The sequence below is a fragment of the Pseudomyrmex gracilis genome, unplaced genomic scaffold (genome assembly GCF_002006095.1).
Source record: "Pseudomyrmex gracilis isolate BER0280 unplaced genomic scaffold, ASM200609v1 scaffold_110, whole genome shotgun sequence".
In the NCBI taxonomy this organism is placed as follows: domain Eukaryota; kingdom Metazoa; phylum Arthropoda; class Insecta; order Hymenoptera; family Formicidae; genus Pseudomyrmex; species Pseudomyrmex gracilis.
The window spans coordinates 429,017-437,235 of record NW_018020694.1 but is presented as its reverse complement, the minus strand read 5'-3'; positions in this window follow the sequence as shown (position 1 = coordinate 437,235).

Below are 8,219 nucleotides of genomic sequence, written 5' to 3'. Positions count from 1 at the left end.
CGTCCTCCAGCTTTTCTCCTCTCCCGGCCACCCTCTGTGCTTTCCTCTCTTCCTGCCCTTCTGCCGCGCGGCTCCTCCTCCGCCATCCACGAATCTACACACACACACACACATATACTTGCGGACGCGCGAGTGCGCGCTTTCAGCTCTCGCGTACACACGGCCGTGACTCCACCACCGCCTTCTATCGCCGACAGACCGAGCGGGCAAATGGTAGAAAAGGAGAGAGACAGCCAGACGAGGCGATAAGAGTCAGAGAGAAAGAAAGAGAGAGTAACGGAGTTACGAGAGAAGCGGATTGCGAGGGGTAGAGAGGGTGGTGCGACCGCCACGTTACTACTCTTCTCACTGTAGTAAGATAGTGTGTGCTCTTCGATGCGCTGTGTGTGTTTGTGTTACGTCCGTTTATATATTCGTGACTCCGCACGAATATACACAGTGCTGCGTTAATAGCGCGTGACTCGAATTTCATGTATCCGCGATTCCTGTATTCGGCGAGAAATTAGGGACAACAATATTAGTTGCCACGAAATAACATTCAGATTAAATAAGAGAATAATAAAAAGCAGCGATAAACAAAAACTACTGTTTAAGATAAAAGCTATAAGAGATTCTCTGCAAATGAAATTTCGGAAGCGTAAACGAGAAAATTCTATCGACTTTGTTTTCCTCATCTGATATATTTGGAAAGAAAAAATTTTATTTTACATGTGTCTCATTAAAACATAAATAATCTGCAACATTCTCGCAAGTCTCGAAATCTATTAATACGCTCTTACGGTATTTTGTTAAAAAATAAACAAAACTAACCGAAGAGAGCGGAGCGGTGTCATTGTTGCGCGACAGCGTACACGTAGTTACGCGAGTCGAGCGCAGCGCACCACCACGAACACGCATACGGCAGAACGTTTACGTGCAAGCTAGCGGGTCCATCTCCACCAAAGAGATACCTATTAAAGGCATCTCTCCCGCAAGCACTGCCGTTGCCGTGGTAACCTGGCTCGGCCACACGCGTGTGCACACGTGCGCGCGTTCTCGCACGTGTGTGTGTGTGTGTGTGTGTATGCGTGCACGTAACTACATGTGCGCGTCGACGAAACCGCACACTCCCGAATCTGCGGATGTGCGCTCGTGTACGCGATCTCACACGTCGAGAAAGAGGAATAGAGTAGGTGCAGAAGCGGGATGAGGTTAACAACGACGACGACGGCGACGTCGACGACAACGACAAGACACACATACACTCATACGTATATGCACACATACATGTACACATCGTATCGTTGCTATACAGCGCGGTGTTTCATCGACGAGGTAGGGGTGAAACAACCCTCTAATAGCCGGGGCGGCGCCTATAGCCAACCCTAATAGCCCTATCTCGCCCTTGCCTCTCGCTGCGTCTCGCCTCAGCTATGAGCGGCTTATCTTCTCTCTCTCTCTCTCTCTCTCTCTCTCTTTCTCTCTCTTTTTCTCGTCTCTTTCTTTTCCCTTCCGCGCGATGCTGAAATCTCTCTCTCCCCCGTTTTTCCCGGTTTTCGCCATCTCTCAGCCACTCTGATCTCTCTACCCCTCTTTCTTTCTCGCTTCCCTTGTCGCTCCGTCTTTCTTTCCGACTATACCAGAGCTGACTTGTGTCTCATGCTCTATCTACTTTCGCTCTCTCCGTTTGTCCCTTCTGTTCCCTTCTTTCTCGCTCCATTTCTCTCGTCTCTGATCTCTCCCTTTCTCTTTCGCTCCCTCGCGCCCTTCCCGCCTCTCGATTCCTGCCACCCGGTGTTTGTTTATTTGATGCCTTTTCACTCTCTATTAGTCTCCCGCGCTCCTACATTTTCTGATTAGCCGGATGTCGCGCGTATACAAGCTTTACCTACCTACCGCGCCCGTCCGATTCCGCGCGCCGGCTTTTCTTTGAACCGGAGGCAACGAGAGCCACCCGATCGATCGTGCCATCCCACACCTCCCCCTCCCTCCCCCGTCTCCTCACGGTCCTCCACCCCTTTAACCGCCCCCGCGGCTGCTTCAACCCCCGCGACACCCCGCCGCACCCTCCGGCGCGCCACTCTCCTCGAGTGTGCGTGCAGGGCCCTCACCGCGTGTTTGTGTCCGTGCGTGTTTAACGATTCGAGTTTTCGTTTCCGCGATGAACGCTCTTTCATCGACGGTCAACCGCGCCGCGCGCTCCACAGAGAGAAAGAGAGAGAATAGCCATCTCTTTCCGGCCGTGAAACCGACGATTCGCCCGAATTTCTTTATCCCGATCGGGGCCGCTCGCTCGACAATTTCTTTGCGTGGCATGAAGATGCGCTATATATTTCCTGAGATATATATTTTTTTTTTCACTCAAAAATGCGTAAGAGAGATTTTTAAGATTTGACGATATAATATTTATTTTTCTCTATCTATTCAATCTTGTAACATTTGATGTCACAAGTTCTTTTTGTTTTTATTTAATTTAAAAATAATATTTAAAACATCTCTATACAAATCCCTTTACGCTTCCACATATTAAATTATTCGTTATGAGTAATTATTTCAGAGATTCTAGTTTGCGTGTTAAAACAAAAATTCTTTTTATATTGCATTTAACCGTTATTTTAATTATTTAAGATTCGTTAGAGTACCGAGAAAGTGAGAGAGAGAGAGAGAGAGGCAGAGAACAGATCTGCTACAATACAACTGTGCACGCAATTCTTGTCTGTAACAATAGGAAAGCAAGAAGTAATAACGTATGAAAATACTAAGATCCATTACATGTCGGTTCGCAGTTCTCGAGTTAAACGCGGAGAATAGCGTAGCTCACGCTCGCGCTTTTTCGAGCGTCGTCAGCGAGAGAAACGAAACGTGGTGCATCGCGATATTACTTTTCCGGGTGCGCGTTCGCGCCCGTAGCATTTTTCGAAATTAAATGGAAAACATCATTGAGCGGCGTGCGGCGCGCGAGAGAAAGGGAAGGGAAAGAAAGAGGGAGAGAGAAGGAAAGAGGATCGATCGGTGTGTAGGCGTCGAGACAGCAAGAGCCGCTCTTGCACCTTTTTCTCGTCAGTTTTTCACGTGCGGTTTCATTTAGCTAGCACGGCAATATTACGGAGGACCCGGGCGCACCACAGAATATCTCTCACCCTTCCCTACCACACCGCCCGCGCCCTCCCCTCTCTTCCTATCCTCTTAACGTACCTCTTTCTATCTTTTCCCTCCTTTCAAAGATCCCTCGTCTTTGTTCCGCTCTTTATTTCTTTCGCGCGCGTAATCACCGCGAGCGCAAGACTCCATTTCGGTCTCCAAAGGAGACCATCCTCGCTCTCATCCTCTCGTACGGCCGCGCACCTTCTTCGAGTTTTTCTTTTTTTTTTTTTTTTTTTTTTTTTAGGAACAAGTCAAAATGCAATATTCTGGCGTACANGGTCTCCAAAGGAGACCATCCTCGCTCTCATCCTCGCGTTCGGCCGCGCACCTTTTTTTTTTTTTTTTTTTTTTTTTTTTTGCACGGTTTGCAGGAACAAGTCAAAATGCAATATTCTGGCGTACACGGTCGATGAAAACTATCGCGGGTGGTATCGCACGTGAATGCGCGTTACACGCACGCACGCACGCACAAACACATGTATGTGTACGAGCTGGTACTCCCCGCGTTTCTCCGGGCGCTTCGAAACGACTCAACGACTTTTCGTGAGCTCCCGTTGGCCCCGGTTGGCGGAATTTTTCGGGTTTCCTTCAGGCACGGGAGAGATCGGGACGAAGTGGGTGAGAGTGGAAGAAGTAAGCGAGGGGGAGAGCAGATGGGAAAGAGGGGCAAAGGGAATATTCGCGAGGAAAATACGTTCGGGGTGGACAGAAAAGCTACGAAAAGAACGGTAACCGAGTTAAGCGTGCATTATTCACGAGATACATTTAGCAGTGTGTAACATTAATGACGATGGAGCGCGATAAAAATTATACGCCCAAGCATTGCGCCTCTCTTTGCGGCGCAGATTCGAAGTACACATTGAATTATTCAGAGGATATGGTAAAAAAACACGCGAAATTGTTCTTTCCATCAAAACGATAGCTTTATGCATGAACACACGAACAATCGATAACGTACTGTTGTTAATTACAATTTTTTAGGTTCTCTGCGTTTTCTTTTTCTTTTTTTTTTTTGTTACTTGATAGACATTTGTTTGGCAAACATGTCATTATCAAAGATTGTCAACGTAATTCTTAAAATTTAGAAGATAAAACAGCTTGCACCAGCGTCAAAAGTGCAATTAAATAATGGAAGTTTAATCCGCAGCTGAATTCTACGTATTTTGCTTTGTGCGTGTGTGTGTGTGTGTCAGAATTTTAATTAGAAATTTAATTACAGAAAAAATGTAAAAGGTAAAAATTCTTTGTAGAGAGTGAAGTACGCGTGAATTATAAACTTGTACGCGGAGATTGAAACAAATGCGTGGAAAAAATGTGCGATATTATTTAATGATAAATGAGTTTACATATCAGAAGCAATGAATTATGCAAATATATAAATTTCATATAAAAAATGTGTAATAATGGATGTCGTGGATGCTCGTATCTCCGATACGTTTTAACTCGAGGAGAACGTTAAAAATTTATTCACACGTAATACAATGCGATACACGCGCTCCTATATAGTTTACTGTTTAATTAATCATGCATTAAAATAAGTGCATACGTGTATTTTTAATTGCGCGCTTAATAATTCGATATCCGTCCGCATTTTACTCGTATTTGTTAAAGTCATTACGGAATATTTTGTATTTTGTAGAAATAATGACGTATCAATTTTTCCGCACAACTACTCGCGCGTCATTACGCATTAAATGCGTAATTAAATTTATGAATAATGTCTTATCGAGAAATACACAAAAATATGTCGAAATGGCGAGAAAATTTTTAATATCAACATTTTACAATCTTTTCGGATCTTAATTACGTTTCGTCAGTACAAAGACGTTGTTTATTTTGAATTTTATATAAAAAGATTAAAAATAACGTTTGAGTTATTTCTTATTGTATTTCTTATTGTATTTCTTATTGTATTTCTTTCTCTGTGATACTTCAAAAAAGTAGAAATATTATTTTGAAGATTATTGATCTATGTAACAACAAATGTGTGAGATGTAGAATTATATATATATATTCTTCGATTGAATTGCGCAAAATGGTTTGAGAAACGCCTTAACACTTCGTATTTCCTGCCCAGAAAACCACACCGAGGCTATTCACGAAAGTTGCCTAATTTGACCGCTACGATTGTCCTTAGGGATATACCACCCCTCGTCCATTAACACAACCCTCATTGTACTTTACCGAAAATGTAGATCGTAGGTTCCTCCCTCCTCTCTCTTTCTCTCTCTCTCTTTCTCTCTCTCTCGTCGAAACGTGAAAACGCTATTATTGAGTGTAATATCGCGTTATTTATCTCCGCGATGATATTGTGTTGCGCGGCGCAACTTATTCCCGGCGACGATCCTTTTTGTTGAAAAAGGTGAAACTTTTGTAATATCATTTTATGCAAATAAAAAGCTCAGCGTCACACAGCGCGACCACGTATAACGCGCACTGCAAAATGAATGGTAAAATTTAAACGGCGAGAAAACGGGGAATAGAGGAGAAATTTTCATTATTCTAATAGTTTTACATATTCGCAAAATTGCGCTGAAATATACTCTGTGCAAAAACGCGCGCAGACGGAAACACGCAGACCGCACTTTTTTTTTTTTTTAAGATATATCAGTTTTAATAAATAACACACACGCGGAAACACAACTTTGGCGTTAACACTCCAATTATTTTGAAACGTAAAGTTTGTATAAATATAAAAAAAATCTAAATCTATGTATCTGTGCTTCTCTCATCTTAGCATCTCGTCGCGCGAATTTATCACAATGAAACATTTTTCACCCTCGCGTATCTTATTCAGATTTTTACGTATTCGAAAAGGTAAAGCAAGAGTATGAAGAAATATTATACAAACGAAGCTCTTTCAATTTTAACATCTTCGTCGTTATCTTTGATCATGCGCGCATTTCACACGACGACGGGGAAACGTTTTGCGGCCTGGCGGGCCGTGGAGAAATAAAGTTTACCTGAAAAACAAACCCCGGTACAGCTCCTTTTAATTCGCGTTTACTGTGAACGGCGTCACGTAATTAGTCGCCCGCTCCCCGAGCTTAATGTAAGGTATTAAAGCCACTGGAGTCAGCCAAAGCAACCCACCTTTTCTCCTTGGCGCCTCGTCCTACGACTTTCAGACTCCTCGTTCATCCCCCGCGCTCGTCGTCATTGTACCCTTCTCCTCTCTCTCTCTCTCTCTCTCTTTCTCTCTCTTTCGCTTATTCCTACTCTGCGTATCTCCCTTCCTCCGCCTTTTAAACTGTAACCGTCGTTAATCGCTCGTTATCTGTAAGTATATATCGCGCGTATTCCGCTTCTCAATGCTGCCCCCTTAGCACGAGAATAATTCAATTTTCCCATCCCAATGAGAAAGAAGGATTCCCCGAATCCATAGTTAGATCCGTAGAATCAAAAGGACTGTTTGATCCTTTTTGTAATGAAACTGCCTGTGAATCTACAAACATACGTGTATATACACGTATGTGCTGTTAAAATATCGCGATTCTAAATCACTGTATGATCGAACAAGAGCAATAATATACGTATAATACTATTGGTGAATGTTTAATGATATTATTTGGCCGGAGATAAATTAATTTTGTATGAGAAAACATTATTAACACGTGTGCTCTCTCTCTCTTTCTCTTTTTCTCTTTTCTACAGTGATTATAATGTATTAATTTTTGATGCGTTCTACGCACAGATTTTCTGTGAGAAAAATTTTTTAGAAAAAAATTTTAACAAAAAGATTGTTCATTAAGAACAAATTTTATAAGATTCTTTTGCGCGACAAGACTGTCTTTGTGTTTAATGTCAAACAATAAAAAAAAAAACGAAACTGAAAGAAAGAGAAACTCGAACTTACGTAAAAGAAAACTCGACATTAATTTGCCAGAGACTTCGTGGCCGGAGAAGAGAAGCGCACGCGATGCCCAAGACACCTTGTAATACACGTAATCTCTTTACACACAATAGCGCGCGTATACGTGTGTATGCGGGAAAGAGCACGGTCTAATTACTTGGCAAAATAAATTCCCGCGGTATACGATGAAAGAAATCCCAAACGATAATACAAATCGGGCGTGTAAAATGCGGAGGCTGCGATCATTGTTGCGGTGCACGGTAAGAGTATAAATTTCACAGCAGGTCGGCGGCTCCCGATTTGCCGACAACTGGTCGTCGGGAGAGAGAGAGAGAGAGAGAGAGAACAGAATAGGGAAAAAGGGCATACGGGACGTAGCATGGACCAAAGCGATGTTTTACACGATAAAAGAACGGGAAAAGAGAGAGAGAGAGAGAGAGAGAGAGAGAGAGGAAAACGTCGAGTGGTTCGGAGAGGAAAAAAAGAAAAATACCGAACGCCTCGCAGTTATCGAAAGGAGATAACGAGAGAGAAACGTAAATGCACAGACAGTCGGCGGGAGGAAGCGAGAGATATAAGGAAAGACGCGCGGCGAAAAGGAAAGTGAGACGGAGGGTGCTAGTAGCAGACCGATCGCAATTCTACTCGCGAGAGAGAGTAGTTGGGTCAGAAGTATAATGGGGACCCCCCGCGGTAGCTTACCTGCATCATCGACTAATCACATCGGATAATAGGGAACAAAGGCGCCCCTGTGAAAAGTGAAGCGTACCCACCACTTACCTCTCTTTCATCCCCCTTGCTTCCCTTCGTCCGGGTGTAACATCTGTCTGTCTCTGTCTCTCCCGCTGTCTGGTCTCGTGTCCGTTTTCCGAGATAGGAGAGAGAAGGAAAGAGAGAACGAAGCATCACCCTCCTCTTCTCCCGTTCGGAGAAAAGAGAGGATATAATCCTCTTACGCACCAGGCACAAAGTAAAATACAGGCGGCACAAGCGGCGCACTCGACCGTGGACGTCCCTAGTATTACGCATCGGCACGAATGAGGAAGAAGAGAAAAAAAAACGGAAAATGAGAGCAAAAAAGAGAGAGAGAGAGAGAAAATAGAGAAGGAAAGAAGGAGGGAAGAGGCACCTACGGGGTGCATGTTGAGGAGCCGATGAAGAGATCGTCGCGCCGGGAAACCTTCGGTAGCATTATGCAGCCTCTACACCCGCCCGTCCGCGAAATCTCTTAAGCGGCTGCCAA